Source organism: Malus domestica, chromosome 03 (assembly GCF_042453785.1).
Source record: "Malus domestica chromosome 03, GDT2T_hap1".
Classification (NCBI taxonomy): domain Eukaryota; kingdom Viridiplantae; phylum Streptophyta; class Magnoliopsida; order Rosales; family Rosaceae; genus Malus; species Malus domestica.
In genome coordinates this window covers 17,569,735-17,589,178 of record NC_091663.1, presented here as the reverse complement: position 1 = coordinate 17,589,178, position 19,444 = coordinate 17,569,735, and the positions used below count along the sequence as shown (strand labels likewise).

The 19,444-nt window shown below is 35.3% G+C and overlaps 1 long non-coding RNA gene across 1 annotated transcript; it reads left to right on the top strand.

Moving 5' to 3' along the window:
• The first annotated feature begins 1,122 nt into the window (after positions 1-1,122).
• LOC139194225 (uncharacterized) lies at positions 1,123-3,429 on the top strand. Its single transcript, XR_011578984.1, has 3 exons — positions 1,123-1,700; positions 2,318-2,376; positions 3,225-3,429. It is a non-coding gene; the product is annotated as an uncharacterized lncRNA (long non-coding RNA).
• The last annotated feature ends 16,015 nt before the right edge of the window (positions 3,430-19,444 follow it).

The window sequence follows — 19,444 nt, the reverse complement described above, 5'->3', positions numbered from 1 at the left end:
GTCGATGGGTGTGGGTATGTAAATGGGTGCATGAGTGTAGATCTGGGAGAGAGGTATAGTCTGTGCGAGAGAAAGGGGGAGAAAGAGTGAGTGAGCTGAGAGAGAGGGAGATGTTGGCATGGGTGGGGAAGGGTGGGGGGTTGCGCAGAAGGGGAACGGGAAAGGGTCGGGGTGGGGGGGGAGATGGGAATGGGTTATGGGATGCAGAGAAGATAGAGAAGCGAGAAAAAAGGGGGAGAGAGAGATTTAATATAAAAATAAAAAAAAATTAAATTTTAAATTTTAATTATTAAAAATATATTTAATAATTTTTTAATCCAGTTGGATTAGTGATGGGCCCCGCCTCTAGCCACAGAGAAATTAACAGAAAAACTAACGGATGTATGACATTGACACAAATTTTTAAGATGATGTATGACATTGTCATTTTTAAAAGATCAGGTATGAAAGTGTCGTGACACCTATAGTTGAGGTAGTTTTGTGTAATTTATCCTAACTTCTACACAATAATCTTATACTTTTATTTTTCAAGTATAAAAAGGTATAAGGCAGCACTTAATGTATTTATTTATTTATATTTCTTGATTTTTAAGTTAAAAACATGAATGACAATCACACTTTAAAAAAATATATATATCGTTTAAACAAAACAATGAGAATATTACCTTATTTCTTACAAATTCATTCCTCCTAAATAAACATACACTAAAAATAAGTATTAATAAAGTCACAAATTTAGGGAAAATATGTGACAGCATGTCCCTGATTTTAAGAGTTTTTTAAGTTTTAATAAAAGATTTTACAAAAATGCCCTTTGAGGCACGTGCATTATTCTAGGTTAATCGTTGTGTCGTGCCATCTAAGATTTGTTTTCTTAATATATCCGCGTAGTACTCGTCGCTACGGAAGCGTGGGCGCAGACGGTTCGTGATTTGGAGTTATAACGAAAAAGATTTTAAAGTTTGAAGTTTGGGCATTTTATGAATTTTATTATTAAAATTTGGTGTGCCATTTGGATGGCCCAGATTAAAGGAAATCTGAAATGGATGGCTCGGATGTAAGTGAAGGAAAATAAAAATAAAAAGAGGAAGGAAGGTTTTGTGTGTGTGTGTGTGTGTGACGGGAGAAGAAGAAGAAGAAGAGATTGGGCAAAGCTGCCCAACCAGAGGAAGAGAGCAGGAGCTCCGAGAGAGAAAGGAGAGAGAGCTGGCGAATCAGGAGAAGAGAGAAGGAGAGGATGGCCAACCAGAAAATGGGAAGGAGGGAAATGAGGGAGAAGGAAAATGAGGGGAACCGTCAGGTCTTCTTCTTGACCCGCGCGACCCTGTTGAGCTCCAAGGCCGAATTCACCTATTTCCCGGCCACTTTCCGATGAATTGTCTCGAACCACTACCTAGAAACAACTTCCTAGCCTTCCCTCTTCCATTCCCATTCAAAATTAGAAGGAATTTGGTAGTAATTTATTCAAAAACCAAAAGTGGGTGCCGTGAAGAACATTGCTCGAAATCCACCACTTGTGAAACGTTTTCCTTCAATTACCACTACCATTAGACTTCCCTAGAACCCAGGAACAAAGCCCAAGCAGTGGTGGAGGCGTTGGAACAAGCTTGGAGGTCGAATCGAAGCACACCAAATTCTAGGGTCCGCACGGATTTTGGTGAAATTGAAGTGCTTCCAAGCCAAATTGGCATTGGTCACAGGTATGAACGTTGTTCTACTCATTGAGATCTTCAAATCTGCAAATTTTGGTAATTTTTGGAGATAGTTGGATTTTCCGGCGAGCCGGGGCGGCTGACCGCCACCCGCGGCGGCCCCTGCGGCGGCGCGTGGTCAATGGGGCCAATGTCATTCTTAGCATGTGTTTAATGTTCTAGGTTCAGTTTTGATAATTGATTGACTTAAATTGAGTAATTGAACCTAAGTTCGTTACTATTCGTGGTTAGGTAAAAATGTGAATTGACGATCCGACCGTTGGATCGTCACCAAACTTTGATACATTGTAATACGTAATATTTGAGGATTATAGGAACTTACGGATTGGGAATCCGAATTACGGATCTTCCGGAATTGGAGTTGTAAGTTCATAAAATAGAATGTTAACCGTCACTTGGTTTTGACAATTGACGGAGATCCGACCGTTGGATGGTAAGGAAATTTTAGGATGTTGTTCTAGAGATATATTGTGTATCTCTGGAAGTTATAGATTTGAAATATGAGTTGCAGATCTTCCGGATTGAACTACGTAGTGATGTGTTTTATATAAGTTATATATTCTATCGATATTATTTCTGAGGTTTGATTTTGATTATTGTTCTAGGCGCCGATCATCATGACGCCTTGATGTGTTGTGCTAGGGAGTTGTAGGGCGAACTCCGGGTGAGTGGGCAGTTTTGTTTTCCGTGTATACTTATATAAATGAGATTTTTCCCAAGAAATCAATTTAAGTGAAATGCGATATGAAATGCCATGCAAAATATATGCCTAATTATTTATGCATTAGTAATTGCATACATGCATGATTGGTGCTGCAGACGCACAGGTAAGTTCATAAATTAAATTATGTAATTTTTGAGTTGATGTGATTGAAAGCTCATAAACCTGCATTAGGGTGATTGTGATTTAGTAGAGATGATTTAGGCCTGTATATATATAGTCACCCCCGCACCATATGCTCACAATTGGATCCAATTTAGGTGCATGTCGTACATACCATTAGAGGTGGTTCCGACATGTCGTACAAACCATTAGAGGTGGTTCCGACTCGTAGGTGACTAGCGATTTATCGCATAGCTATCAGGAGATGATAGCGTGAGCATAACTATATTTCACCCAATTTAGTTGCATAGACCTTTTCAGGGGTTCTGACTCATGTGCAGTGTAGTGCCGTACAGGTCACTTGCGATGACTCTGGTTAGATAAGATTGATGAGATTGATTATGAGCTATAGATTCAGCCGTACAGGCCACTATAGGTGGATCTGGTTGACATATTGTTTGGCATGAGTTACTTATGTGATTTGATGAGATATATATATATATATATTGGCATGACATATAATTCACATATCACTACTTCTGAGTATGGTTTTAAGACAAGTATACGTATTACATATTTCTGGGAAAATATACGGGTTTTACAGTGAGGGGTTAGCGTTTTGATAATGAGATGATTTTCGAAAAACTTTGTTTTACTGACCCACTCAACTTTGTTTTGCGCCCCTCCAGGTTCAAGATAGCAGAGTTTTGGTGGCCACGAGGAATCCAACGGTGTTCTGACAGAATTCACAAAAGTAGGACTCACCCTCAGGTGTTACATCTTAGTAATTATATCTTTAAAGCTTACGAACTGTGTAAATGGTTACGTCACTCTCACGTGACGGCTAGCATGCCCTCCCTCGGGACGGGGTGTGTCAAAATAAGTATTTTAGGAATTAGGGAAAATAAGTATTATTAAAATCACAAATTTATATATTATTAATCCTTCTGGCATTCTAATAAACTTTTCCAAAGAAAATACTAAAAAATAGATATATAGATATATGTTTTTTTCAACATATAAAATAATAAAGATTTAACTGTTATCTTAAATCATGAGATCTCATTTCATGGTTAGGATTGTTTTGGCTCTAAATTCAATGAAAATGAAAATATGGATTTCAACTTGTATATTTTGTCTAAGTAAAGATCGAAGATGGAAAAATCATGAAGAAATTCTATCCCTCTTAACCCGTACAAAAATAATAGGATTGAGAGAGACATGTTTTCTTCATAAATACTTCATTTTTTTACTTTCTCTTGGACGAAATATGTATGTTAACATCCATATTTCTATCAACATCCATTGAATTTAGTGAATTAATTGTGCAAGTCGAGTTAATTTTGGACATCAAGCGAGCCCTAAAAATGCAAAGTATGATTGGGCTATATCAATGGTTCAAAAAAAATAAAAAAAATAAAAAGCATCATCAAAATCTATATATTTGACTCAAACATATATATGTAGCTGCTGACCAAAAGGCCTAATTGCCGTGTGAGGCACTGATATTAAACTATCGCTTAATATGCTTTACCTATTTATATAACCAACATAGTATATAGTATATGGTAATATATTTTGGATGGGGACGGTGTCTGGCATGTCAGCCAACCGGAATCATACAATTTAAAACCTCCACATGAAATAACAAAAGAAATGAATTATAGACTTTATAGGACACAAAAGAAAAACAGGATATTAATCAAGGGCTATAATTGTTATTTGACACCCTTGAATTTTTCACAAGGTAGAATGTTTTTTTTTTTTTTAACAAACGATATTATCTACATTAAATAGAAGATGATAAGTTTAGCATCACAGTATGTTAGCAATAATGTGGTTCAAACTTGCATTTGATAAAAATCAAATATAAAACTTCTCACTTACAAATGAATAGGAATATCATTAGACCAACAGGTAAAAATTTGTTATTTGTTATAATCTAGTTAAATTTTATGTAGGAATAATGTTTCTTTATCATATAATTTAGAATTAAGAACAAAATGCACTCCGTACGAGGTTTGGGATCACTTTTAAAGATGGACTTGGATTGTCTGCCCTCCTAGTTGTGGTGTCTTTCCATGCCCTTCTATTTTGTGCGGTCACGGTTAAGCCACGTCAATATTTTATATTAATTTTTTAATGAGATAATAAGATAAAAAATAATAAAAATATAAAATATTGACGTGGCTTAACCGTGACCGCAAAAAATACGAGGGCATGGAAGGGCACCACAACTAGGAGGGCAGCCAATCCTTGTCCTTTAAAGATGGAGGCTTGAACGGCCTAAAAAAATAGTTTGAACTGTTAAATTTCTCACACGAAAGTGATCCCAATACCTCATAGGTGTATTTTATAATTAGCTCCATAATTTATTACATATCTTATGAAATGAGTTTTCATGTTAATAATTCCAGCATAAACTCTAGACATCTTTTGGTTGTGTGCAATAATATAACCAAAGTCATACGACGGGCTATAGCTAGGTGCATCATTCACATACACTCACACATGTTTTTATTTTATTAACACAAGACGTTATCGTGATAGTGTATTTGTGTCATATAAGTCTCATTCATGATTGCTAGGACAGCCAGCCTAGCTAATATAAAAAAGAAACAGAAGAAAAAAGGTTGAAGAAGCTTTTGTGCCTTCAATCTCACTACAAGTGTTTTGAACCTCTCAAAGAAAAAAAAAAATTATTGTAAGCGTTTAAGCATCCACTTTCCTTGAGTGGGGTGTGGAATTTTTGGGCTCAACAAAGCACATGGCTTGATATATATGGAGAGTAGGTACTAGGCGGCTTGGTTATTTGAGGTAAACAATCCGACCAGTGGATAGTGGGGAAGATAATAATGATTTTGCTTATGAAATTACTTTGAAAGAGTAACGCTATGTATACTAAATTAAACTGTCTCCAAGGAGGAGGGAAACAAAAAGAATTCAAAATTTGGGCCAAAACATGTCCAAGAAATATACTTTGGGTGGAAAAAAAAAAAAACTAATGAAAAAGGCTTGAAAACTTTGAGTTTTAATGATAAGGACAAAATAAAAGGTAAAGTGAATAATAGCAGGTTTGACTTTTTAGTGTAAAAATGTAGTTTTTCATTAAAGTGAACAGTACCGTGGGCTTTTCGTTAAAACTCCCAAAAAAAAAAGGGATTTTGAGTTTGGGTTGGAAATTTGGGTCTGCTACAACCAAGGTATTAAATATCGATGATATCAGAAATATCGATAGTCCAAAAACACGGAAATATCGGGATATTATCGATATCGATAAAAATAATATGGAAACCACGGAAATTGTAAGAAAAACTTGGAAATTTTTATTGAAACTTTGCAGGATGTTTATTTAGTCAATTATCTATTAGTTTATCACAAAAAATTGGAAGGAAATGCATTGCATGATGGATTTAACTGATTTAAGTTGATTATATAGCGAGCTGGCAAACATTGTGAATGTAGAAAATATGTAGTAATTAATGAAAGAAGTTTAAACACACCATAATCATTTATATATAATGAATTAGTACAATATTTTACACTTTATACATTGCATGGTAAGATACATGAGTGACTTAGTACCACATAGAGTTCCTATGAGGTTCAAAATTTTCATTATCTTCATCATCTCTATTTGTAGAGTAAGTGTATTGTGAAGAGTCAGCAACCATGGCAATGGTTTTCAAGAACCAAAACCCAAAAGTCAATAGGAAACCGAATACTTCGGTATTTTTACCAAACAAATGGGATTTGGAAACCAATCCCATATCGAAAATTTCGGTATTTTTCAAGATGGGATTCCCGAACTTCAGGATGGTTTTGGTTTGGGATTTTTCGGTTTGGGTTTGGGACCTTTTCGGTTTGGTTTGGGATTTTCGGGATTTTTTTCCAGCCCTACCATGTAAGTGACCAAATAAAAAATAGAAAAATTAAAAACCACATGTCATTGACTAAGTAATTAATTGACACAATTTAAAATATAATACCACAAAAAATTTGGAATATGTGCAAATTTGTTTCTTGTAAAAAGAATTCAAAATAAAACCATATATATAAATATTTTAGCATATTATCACAACAACATAAGTGATATGGTGGTTAAGGCGTTAAGGAGTCAAATGGAAGGGGTTCAAACCCCCTCTCTCAAGTCTCAAAATTGAGATTTTTTAGAAATTTTCAAGAATTTTTGGATTTCATATCACAAATATCGTGATATTTTAACGAAAACTCATTAAATACTCATCAAAATATCGGTAACTAAAAAAATACGAAAAATATCGGCGAATATTTTGGTCCTTGGCTACAACCACCCCCCTCGTTTGCGCCTCGGATGGATAAGGGAAGCAAGTGGGATGAGGGCCCAGCTTGTTGCAGCTGCTCATGAAGACCAGATTAAGGCAGTCCTCGCGCGTCAGATGCAGCAGCGTGGAGAGATTGCGCACAGCAATCGGTTTTTCTACGGTTGGGATTCAGTGGCTGGCTCCTGAGTTATGATCCTGTGTAGGGCTAGGATTTTTAGCCATGGGGTTCAGTGGTCGGCTCATATTTGTACAGTAGTATTTCAGCATATCTTCAAAATTAGTTGGCATGGAACCGAACTGATCTATTAATGGTATGGTTTTGATTTGGGTTTTGTTATACCAGCGGTATGCCATATCAGACCATACTGACCGATACATATTTGAAATATTTTTAAAACAATTTTAGGTATTGTTTTGTATGCAAAAGTCAAATAATAGTCCTAAGCCTTTAGGGTTTAGAAAATTAAAACCTCCACAACCTCCCGTACCGCAACGTCGTTCTCAGCTTTCCTCTTCTCGTTGACGAACCAACAGCCACCGCGTCGGTGGCCTGCCATCCCATAACAGATTGCAAAAATGATTTGATTTCCATTCTTGCTGACATTGCTGTTGCCTCATGAAGTAATCATTTGATTTCCATTCTATATTTTCAAGTTAGTTTAGTTGCTTTTGTTGTCTTATGAATGGTGCTTACAAGGTTCGAATTAATGTAGTTTAGCGTTATTAAATTGTAATAATTTGTGAATATATGATATTAGTTGCTGCTTGCCTTATGAAATTATGACATTCTATATATGCTTACAAAGTTTGTGAAATATTATATAACTCATATTATTACATTAGTTGCTACTACTTGCTCGTTGTGCCATTTACCAATCAGACTAGCCAACGGTTTCAGCTAAACCAATTTTTGGCAACCCATTGGTTGGTGGTAGATGATTTTTAGTGATTGTGTATATATGGTTGGCTGGTGGCACAATGCATTGGAGATTACGTTAGTTAGTAACTTATCTTTCACTAGCAAGTCCTATAGAAAGGGAGTGAAAAACCATTCTAAGACCATCTCCAACCCATGGGATAAAAGCTTAAAATATAAGTTTTTTTTAACAAACTATATTATCTACACTAAGGGGAAGGGGTAGGGGCTAAGCCTCACAATGGGCTAGCAATAATGTAGTTCTAATCCGCCTTTGACAATAATCGAACATAAGATCTCACTTAAAATATAATCTTTGAACCCCCCCCCCCCAAAAAAACCATCTCCAACCATTGGGCTAAAATGCCCTGGAGAGAAAATATATCTTTGAGTTAGATTCCTCAAGAAGTTAAGTTTGGCTTAAATAATTTTGAACCCACCAAATTGTCATATTTCAAACAATTTTTTTCATTTTTCACTTATAATCCAACGACTGTGATCAAATATAACGGTACATAAAATATTTGACGGCCCAAAATTAAATTTAACGTCTAAAATAATTTTAAAAATTTATTAATATTAAATTTCACTGAAAACTTTATAAATACCTATGTATTTGTATGATTTTTAATTACTTATCGGAATTTAAATATTTTTAGATTAAAATGTTCATAAAAATAAATTAGGATAATCTACATAAATTTTATTTTCAAAAAAATTACCCAAAAAAATTAGGCTAAAATCATTATTTAATAATCTTGGGCTAAAAGTTATGGCTTAAAATTTTTTGGCTTAAATTTTGAAGTTTTATTCCCAAATGTTGGAGATGGTCTAACCTTGTTAAAAAAATTAAAGAAAAATAACCAAAATAAAAGTTATGGACAATATAGTAAAAGAAAATTTGAATTATCTTGGAGCAACGGCGGAGCCAGAAATTCATGTCAGGAGGGGCCTTTAAGCTAATGAAAGAAATTAGAAGAAAAAAAACAGTAATATCATGGAAAATCAAACAAGAGTGAAGGAGTTTTAAAGTTTGTATGAAAAAAATATTATTGAGAGAAGTCATAGTAAATAGAACATGTGTTGATATATTACACAACATTGATAATAACATTATAACTAGCTCAAACTATTATTATGAGATTTTTCTAGAATGTTTATACCTTGTTTTATATGAACTAACAAAAAAAAAAAAAAATTGGTGCAGAAGGGTAGTTATATATGGTTTTTAGGTAAAGGTTTAAAAAACCAAAAAGTAGATGATACCTCCAAAATCTGATCTACCAATACACCACATATTCATTATTGCAAAAATCAGTGGACAATAAATATAAGTTTAAATTTCAGGATGGACCCTGGACTACCCTAGTCTCCATGTGGCTCCGTCACTGTCTTGGGGTATTCATAATAAATTTAATTTACATCAGAAATATTCCGAAAGATGAAGATGCTATGATATTGCTGCAATGTAGCCTACGACGATAAAACCCTAACATAAGTTTGCATCAAGTAAATATGAAATTAAGAGTTGAGAGAAGTATTATAGGGCGAATGAGTTTGATTAAGTTATGAGATCACTTAGTTGTATGTAACTAAAAATGAGGTTTTTAGGGTCATAGGAAGAAAGCCAACGTCTCAACGAGTTCGTGGCAAATTACGAAATAATTATGTGATAAAATATTATGAATATTCCAAGATAAATTCAAAGTAGAATATGACACACTCCGATCCTAGAATCAAGGCGTGCTGGCCGTCACGTGAGTGTGACGTAGCCAAAAGTGCGACACGGAAGCAAGATATAACAGAAATATGAAGGAATTTAAACCAACCACTAGCAGTAAAAACCTACTAGCATCAAAGAGAGAGTTATAAAGTAAACACACGAATTCAGAGCGTAGGTCTAAGTGCAGTCAAGTTGGACCATAAATAAAGTACAACACCCGCAGGTGAGTCCTACATGCAATACGTCTGTCAGAATGCCGAAAAAGACCTCGAGAGCCACCAACTGCTAACTAGAACCTGGAGGGGCGCAAAACAAAGATGAGTGGGTAGTAAAACCAAAGATTTTCCAAAACATTTCATTTAAAACATTTCTAACCCCTCACCGTAAAACCTGTATACTTTCCCAGAAAAATAGTATATAAACATATATATATATATACACAAATCATCAAAACTCAGCTTACCATCTATCAACATAACATCTCAGAAAGAATATGTCATGCCATGCCAAAATATAATATGAATGCATCAATATAACTCAGGTGAAATAATAAATCAACCGGAGACCCTGCAGTGGTCCTGTACGGCTGATTCTATAGCTCAATATCCCATCCAGCCGGAGTCACCAACTGTGACCTGTACGGTCGTGTCGGAGTCACCAACTGTGACCTGTACGGCACTACACTGCACATAAGTCGGAACTACCTAAAGTAGTCTGTACGACTAAGATGGTGAAATAATACGCTCTAGTGCTTCTCTCATCAATCATCTGTACACATAATCTAAAGTCACCCACCAGTCGGAACCCCTCTAATGGTCTGTACGACTGGCATGTCGGAACCACCTCTAGTGGTCTGTACGACATCCACCTACTTGGATCCAAGGCGAGCGTGCGGTGTGGTGAATACTATAAGCACTAATACCAAAGGTGCAGTTTATGAGCTCACAACGCAATCACATCATCATTCATTCATATAAACCATATAAACTCACATGATACTCACTTGTGCGTCCACAGCGTCAATTCACATATATATGCATCAATTATCAATTTAAATATCTCAACAATTGCATGCATGGCAATTTAAATCATATTTTCATATAAACGCATTTTCTAGGAAAAACAGTAGTATATAGGTAATACGAAAACAAAACTGCCCACTCACTGATAAGTCGATGGGTCGTAACCCCGTGACGTCCCTGGATGCGCTCGTCCTCGGGATAGGTGTCACCTATATGCGAAACAACTATAAAAACGTTAATTTAAACACATGACCAACAATTCGAAATAACTTCTCATACGATGCTCAATTTGGGTATATGAATATACCACATCGACCTACTCGACGTCACAGACGTCGAGAAATTTTTAGATAAATTTTTGGAAGCCGCACGCGCCCCCACGCGCCGAGACAGGCACGTGGACACGCGCCCCCACGCGCATCATCCCTAACCTCGGCTCGCCGGACTAAACTTTCCGGCGGCCGGTTTCCGGCCAACTTTGAAACTCCTTGTTCTCCTTCGTTTCTCAACCATTTTCTTCGTATTTTATACCAAAATGAAGCCCCAAACATGTAGATTCATGATATACTACTTTAAAGCTCCAAAAACAACTAAATCTCACTGGGAAAATCCAAGAAAAACCGGCCAAACTCGAACCTAGTGATCCCGACGTCCAAAACCTTCAAACGAAGCACTCCGAGCTTCCTTGGGACCTCACTAAGCTCACTATAAGCTTAGAATTCCCTGAAACACAACATTTCACGTGTGCATGAACAGTGACAAAAAATGAGGGTTCGGGTTTCACGTTCTAAAATTAGTACCATTCAACTCAGGACGACGAAAGGATGAAGAATCTTACCTCAATAGCTTCGATCCACTGAGTTTTGGAGGGTTTTGGGTGAGGTCCGTACGATATGGGTGAGAGAGAGTGAGAGAATCGTGAGGGAGGAGAGAGAGAGAGTGATACAGGGAAGAGGGAGAGAACAGGGAGTGTGTGAGGTGTCCAACACCAATCCTCACCATCCATTTCATCTAATTCCCTAACCACAAAATTAACAAAAGCCAAAATTTTAATCCAAAACTTATAATAAGTTAAACCAAATAACGTCACACACACATACCTTAATACCCGCTAAGGGTAAATCCGACATTTCACGTCCCCAATATAAAATCCCGGGACGGGCTGTGACAAAATAAATAAAATTGTCTTTTGGAACAATTTTTAACAACTTTAAAATTATAAATGAGGTTTAAGGGATCTAGGGACGATGCTAACATCATAACGAGTTTGTAACAACTTCCGAAATGTTTTTCCGGCATATAGTGTATTTATTATGAATATACTAAGGTAAAAGGAAATGATATGATCCCCCTAAATAATTCAAAAGGCGGCGCAACCTGACACATGTGTCATCAACAAAATATTTCAGAAGTTGCTACGAACTTGTTGCGACATTGGCATCCCTTACATCCTTAAAACTTCAGTTTTGAATTTTAAAGATGTCAAAAATCATTCCTAAAAACGATTTTAATTGATTATAATTTGAATCTATATTAGAATATTCATAATAAATTCATTTTACTTCCCAAAATTACTTCGAAAGTTGCTCTGAGCTCGTTGTGATATTGGCGTCGTCTACGTCTCTATAACTTAATTTTTAGTTTAGAAAAAGAAAAAATTAGCCTTATAAACTTGAATTTAGTTACATACGACTAAGTGGTTTCGTAACTTTGCTAAATTCGGGCTTACTCTCTAACACTTCTCTCGACTCTTGAGTTCAAATTCACTTAATTACAACTTAGCTAAGGATTTTATTTCACAAGGAACATCGCAATGAGTTCGTAGCATATTTCAATATATTATTCCGATGTAAAATGAAACTTTTATGAATATTTCAAGATAAGTTCAAATTAAATCATGATTAGAGGACGTCTTTTAACAATTTGGAAAATAAAAAGTGAGGTATATGGATGTAGGGATGAGTACAACGTCTCAACGAGTGCGTTGCATTTTACAAAATATTTTTCCAATGTGTAACGAATTTTTTATTAATATTCTGAATTTAAGTCATAAGAAAAATAGTAAAAAAATTAAAAGGAATAACACGTGAGTAGCCCTGAGTTTATCCCGCCCATATTTTTCTTATTCACCTGCTGCCGTGTGTCATTCTTTTTAGGTTTTTTCCAACGAAGTTAAACGAAAAACTTTTGGTATTGTTTATTTTAACGAAAAATTACATTTTTATACTAAAAAGTCAATCTTGGTACTATTGACTTTACCTTTTATTTTGTCATTATTATTAAAACTCAAAACTTTCAAGTCATTTTCATTAGTTTTTTTTAAAATTATTTTTCTTCTGATTTAATTTAAGATTATTAATAAAAAAAATTCATTATTCTACGAAAAAATTGCTACGGACTAGTTGAACGTTATCTTCGTCTCAACATCCCTAAAACCTAACTTTTGATTTTAAAAATTGTTAAAAAAAAAGTTCTCTAAACATAAATTTTAATTTAAAATTACCTTTAAAAATTCATAAAAAATCAATTTACTTCGAAAAAATATTCTGAATGATGGTACAAACAAGTCGGGATATTGGCGTTGTCCTTACAACTTTAAAACCTCATTTTCATTTAAAAAAAAAACACACTAGTTGTCGGAACTTGAATTACTTGATATAAAAACTTATTTTAGGACATTATTTGCACAGGAAACGTCGCAACGAATTCGTACCACCTTTCAAAAAAAAATTTTGACTTCAAATTAATTTTTTGTGAATTTTTAAAGACAAATTTAAATCATGTTTCACATGTGTATTAATGGTTCAACTTTTCTCAGGGCACTCACAATTAGTTTATACTTAGACTTTTACGTTAGATTTTAATTTACTCACAATTTTTCCATATCACTTAGTATTTATAGGCTATAGCTTAATCACCTCCAAGTATCGGCCAACACGCTATAAATTTGAGCAACTTCTACTCATAATTTTTTCATATCACTTACTGTTTATAGGATTACAGACTACTCCACGGAACGAATAGGAAAAGGGATTTTAGACCACTCAACGTAATCCAACGAAGATAGGGATCTAGACCACTCAACGAAACTTAATAGAGAAAGGGATTCCAGATCACTCAACGGAATCCATTCCTAGAATGTGTATAGTGTTGGTTATATGTCAACAATCTGTGATAATTTTATATATGCTAATAAATAATAAATACGAATGAATATTGAAGAGAGTATGAACAACGAAATAATTTAAAATAGAAAGATTGAAGATCAAGGCTTGCGTACCGCAATGTCCTTGAAACAGAAATTCGTCCCTACTCAGTGCTTGTAGTTTTACGGACGTCTGCTTCACCAGGATTCAACGATCAAGTTAGAATTCCAACACCGGAAAACTTAACTTCTGGCGAACTTCTGTGTGGTTCTCTCAGAAAGGATGTTTGAGATTGTAGAAGAAGAATATTGATTTTTTTGTATTCTAAATGTCATGCAGATGGATGTATATATAATAGAAGGATGCATGTTCGCAACAGGTATGAGAATGAGATGTGTCTGTTAGGAGACATCTCTCCAAAGGGGTGCTTTGCTCTGTGTTCTTTCTGAACTCTTCAAACTTCATCTAAAAGGATGAGTCTGCTGGTAAAAAATAATTAATTAATTAAATTCAAAATTAATTAAAAATAATTAATTAAATCCAAAAATAATTAATTAAATAATTTAATTATTAGAGCCCGAGCCCCAAGGCCCAAGACCCATTTTTTGATAATTAATTACCAATTAATTAGTGCACCCCAAAACCCAACCCCAAGGGTGAGCCCAATTTTATTCTCCAGGCCTATTACACCAATCACTTTCTATAAATGACAAAGCCTTATAAAGTAATAAAATCTTTTGGGAATGGCCAATGTGGGACAAAGAAATTTCTACTCAAACTATTCAAATTTCCAACAATACCCCACATTTGAGTTGAAATTTCATTCAAACTCCAACAATTACCCCACATTTGAATGCAAATGTAAATGCAAATGGATGACTAGGCTGCCTAAAACTGAGAGAGAATAGACATGATATGCATAGAGTGAAGTGTCTTTTGGACTTGAACTTACCCTAGTGAAAACATATCGAGTTTACTTGGTGACGAAATGGATGTGGAAGATCTTGAACTGTCCACCGCAGTAGTAAACCGAGATAATATGCTACACACATATCATGTCTGCCACACGTAAATTCATACGGTTGTGTTCATTTTGGCCGTGAACAGATCCCGGATTTCATAGGAGTTTTAGAGAATTTAGCCAGGTCAATTCTCATAAATGTGGCCCCATTTACTCCTATATAGGTGACATTAATTAAGAATAGTCTGCTATATTCCTCTTGATAACAAGATATTAATGTCATCAAATGTATAAAACATAACCTCTCAAACGTCAACAGACAACACACATTTTATCATAAGAATGGGCAAGTTGTGTGTTCAACTTTTGAATCAAACTCAACCAGTTTGCCTATTGAACCTAGACCATGGGATCTCCAATCAGCTAGGTTAGGTTTCCGCCCAGTTCGATTCATTGAATTGGCTTAAGACCCATTCCCCTCAATGTAAATAATATTTGCTCTCTTGGTAGGCCTTTTGTCAAAGGATCAACTATATTTTCCTTTGACTTTACATAATCAATGGATATTATTCCATTGGAGAGCAACTTGTTAAGAGTATTATGTCAACGCCTGATGTGACGTGACTTCCCATTGTATACATGACTTTTGGCCCTTGATTGTGCAGCCATACTATCACAATGTATACATATAGCTGTTACCGGCTTTGGCCACATTGGAATATCCTCTAGAAAATTTTTGAGACATTCGGCTTCTTCGCCAGCCAAGTCTAAAGCTATAAACTTGGACTCCATGGTGGACCAAGCTATACATTTCTGTTTAGAGAATTTCCAAGATATTGCTGCACCTCCTAAGGTAAAAACATATTCACTTGTCGACTTGGATTCTGTAGTGTCAGAAATCCAATTGGCATCACTGAAGCCTTCTACAACAGGTGGATATTTTGTGTAGTGTAATCCGTAGTCAAGTGTATTTTTCAAATACCTTAACACTCGTACTAAAGCATCCCAATGCTCTTGTGCCGGATTACTTGTATATCTACTAAGCCTACTTACTGCATAAGCTAAGTCGGGCCTAGTTGAATTCATCAAGTAGATTAGACTTCCAATTACTTGAGAATATTCAAGTTGAGATATGGCATCGCCTTTATTTTTCTCCAACTTGCATCTAGCATCAAAAGTAGTTGCAGCAGGTTTGCAGTCAAATTGACCAAACATTCGTAATATTTTTTCTGCATAATGAGATTGTGTAAGGACATATCCTTCACTATTTCTCTTAATTTGAATTCCTAAAATGACATCGGCTTGACCTAAGTCTTTCATGTCAAAACTTGAATTCAACATTTTCTTTGTTTTGTTTATTACATCTTTATCGCTTCCCATTATGAGCATATCATCCACATACAAGCAGACAATAACACAAGTTTTATCATTACTCTTAATGTAGACACATTTATCATATTCATTTATTTTGAACCCATGTGTCAACAAAATATGATCAAATTTCTCGTACCATTGTTTTGCTGCTTGTTTAAGTCCATAGAATGACTTAACTAATTTGCACACTTTGCTTTCTTGTCCTTTAAGCACAAACCCTTCAGGTTGTTCCATGTATATTTCTTCATCTAGTTCTCCATTTAAAAATGTTGTTTTTACATCCATTTGATGTATATCAAAGTTGTATACAGCTACAATCGTTATTAACGTCCTAATTGACGTTATGCAAGAAACTGGAGAATAGGTGTCGAAATAATCCAAGCCTTCTTTTTGGCGATAACCTTTGGCTACTAAACGTGCCTTGAACTTATCAATGATTCCATCCGCCTTAAGTTTCTTCTTGAAAATCCATTTATGGCCAATTGGTTTTACTACCGGGAAGTAAATTAACCAATTCCCATGTGTTATTTTCCATAATGGATTCCATTTCACTTTTAATTGCTTCCTTCCATAAAGGAGCCTCAGAAGAAGACATTGCTTCTTTAAAAGTTCTAGGTTCATTCTCGGACAAGAAAGCAATGAAATCTGGTCCAAAGTTTTTAGAAACTTTGATTCTTTTTCCTCTTCTTGGTTCCACATCATTTCCTTGGACACCAGAAGAAGAGGCTTCATCATGACTATAATCATGAACCCTCTTTGTATAAGAACCAGATTCCTTTTCTTTGTAAGAAAAAAATATCCTCAAAGAATTCTGCATCTGCTGATTCTAATATAGTGTTGACATGTATGTCAGAAATCGAAGATTTTACAACAACGAACCTATAAGCAGCACTATTATTTGCATATCCAATGAATACACAATCAATAGTTTTAGGTCCTAGTTTCGTTCTTTTTGGTAACGGAACTTGCACCTTTGCTAAGCAACCCCACACTTTGAGGGTTTTATAAGTGGGTCTATGTCCTTTCCATAGTTCAGAAAGGATGTTTGAGATTGTAGAAGAAGAATATTGATTTTTTTGTATTCTAAATGCCATGCAGATGGATGTATATATAATAGAAGGATACATGTTCGCAACAGGTATGAGAATGTGATGTGTCTGTTGGGAGACACTTCTCCAGAGGGGTGCTTTGCTCTGTGTTCTCTCTGAACTCTTCAGACTTCATCTGAAAGGATGAGTCTGTTGGTAAAAAATAATTAATTAATTAAATTCAAAATTAATTAAATCCGAAAATAATTAATTAAATAATTTAATTATTAGAGCCCGAGCCCAAAAGGCCCAAGGCCCATCTTTTGATAATTAATTATATATTAATTATAATTAATTACTAATTAATTAGTGCACCCCAAAGCCCAACCCCAAGGGTGAGCCCAATTTTATTCTCCAAGCTTATTACTCAAATCACTTTCTATAAATAACAAAGCCTTATAAAGTGATAAAATCTTTTGGGAATGGCCAATGTGGGACAAAAAAATTTCTACTCAAACTATTCAAATTTCCAACTTATAGTCCTCCAGTGTGAATTAACCAAGCAGAACTATAGGCAACTATCCTATAGCGTGGTCCCCCAATGTGAATTTGCGAGGCATGACCACTTATGGATTATAATGTAACCAAGTAGGTAATGACCCCCTGATGTGGATTAACCAAGTGGAGTTACCCCTAGTATGCGTATGATCCCCCAACGCGGATTATCTACGCATGAGTATAGGTAAGCATCTAGCAGTGTGGTCCCTTAATGCGGTTTAACCAGGTTGGACTACCCATCGAAGTAATGTAACCAAGTAGACTGTAACCCCTTAACGTGGATTAACTAGGCAGAGTCACCCTTAGAGTGCGTATGATCCCCTAATGCGGATTAACCAGGCAGGACCATAAGCAAACCTCTAATAGTGAGGTTCCCCAATTGGATTAACCAGGCGAAATCGCCTATGGAAATGATGTACAAGGTAAGCAGTGATCCCAAGGCAAATTAATCAAGTGAAATCACCCATAGAATGTGTACGGTTTTCTAATGTGGATTAACAAGGCTAGACCATTCATGTACCACATTGCTTATGGTGCAGTCACACCATCACACATCATAGCTCATACATCAATTCAACATGAATTACAATGTAATTACACACACTATTGATTCCACATGACCAACGAATATCTAATCACACAAATGTATAGGTTATGCGCAGTAATTCTAATATGGTCCCCAACTTATCACTTCATACTCCTAGGCTTATAACTGTCCATTATCATTGTTGTTGTCTAGAATCGAGTGATCACGGGTCGTGAATCATCTAGAAACCGACAACCTGGACAAATGAGACAAATTTTGATTGGTTCATGTTCAAAACCAAGAGATGGGTTGAATGGGAGTGGTGGCCAAAGTCAACATCGCTTGAACTCGATGGAAACATTGTTAAAGTTTTCGAAGGGAGCTAGGTCAAATTGCCACACTATTTGGGCCGCCGGGTTGACCCGTGAGTTTAGTTTTCCACAAATGGGAAGGCTCCTTCCAGTTTATATGCATTCCTTAAATAGAAAGTTTGAATGACCAAAATGTCTCCACCAATGCCCATTAATTTCTCCTTCGTTATAGCTTCTATTCGTGTTTTCACCTATGCATTCATAAGATCAAACTCTAAAAAAAAAAAAAAAAAAAAAAAAAAAAAAAACTAAGAGTGACCTCAAAAGGTCTATGAATTTTCAATGACTAATTAAGGAAAATCAACTTTGTAACTAAGTAACTAAAACACTAAAACTTCCTAAAATAAAATAAGTTTGCATAAATATGAAATACGTAAAATCAAGCAGTGAAATCCGGAAACGAGATTTCACACCTGCCAAACGAGTGCTAAGTTTTACAAGATAAAGTGAGATTATCTTTGAGAATTAGATAGCATCGTCGGAAATAAACCTCTCTTTATTTTTATTTTTTTTATTTTTAACCAAGAACTAAAACCAGATAATGAAAAAGAAAGCAAAAAAAGTAGAGGAGAGTCAAATCTCCTCCATCATATGCCCTTTTCCTCCACTTTAATCATTAATCATGATTTTCTACATATTCAGGCAACAAAAAAAAAGGAAAATTAAATAAAAATGAATAATCTGTTATTTTCTTATGCAGTACACTTGTAGATACATACACCACAACTATTGCAGCCCTCCACGTGTAATTCCACTCAAATCCAGAGCCTTATCAGTGCGAGCAACTCCACTCCAAAGCACTCTAGCCCAACAGGACTAGCCCTGAGTATTGAGGGGTCCTGTGCAAAATATTATTTGTTATTTTTTTAATGTTATATTTCTTTATTTATTTTTCAATTTTTTCATCTATAAAACTAAAATATTATAAGTTACTGCAACAAAAATAAGTTATTTGATTAGTCAGGTGTTTTTCTTACCTT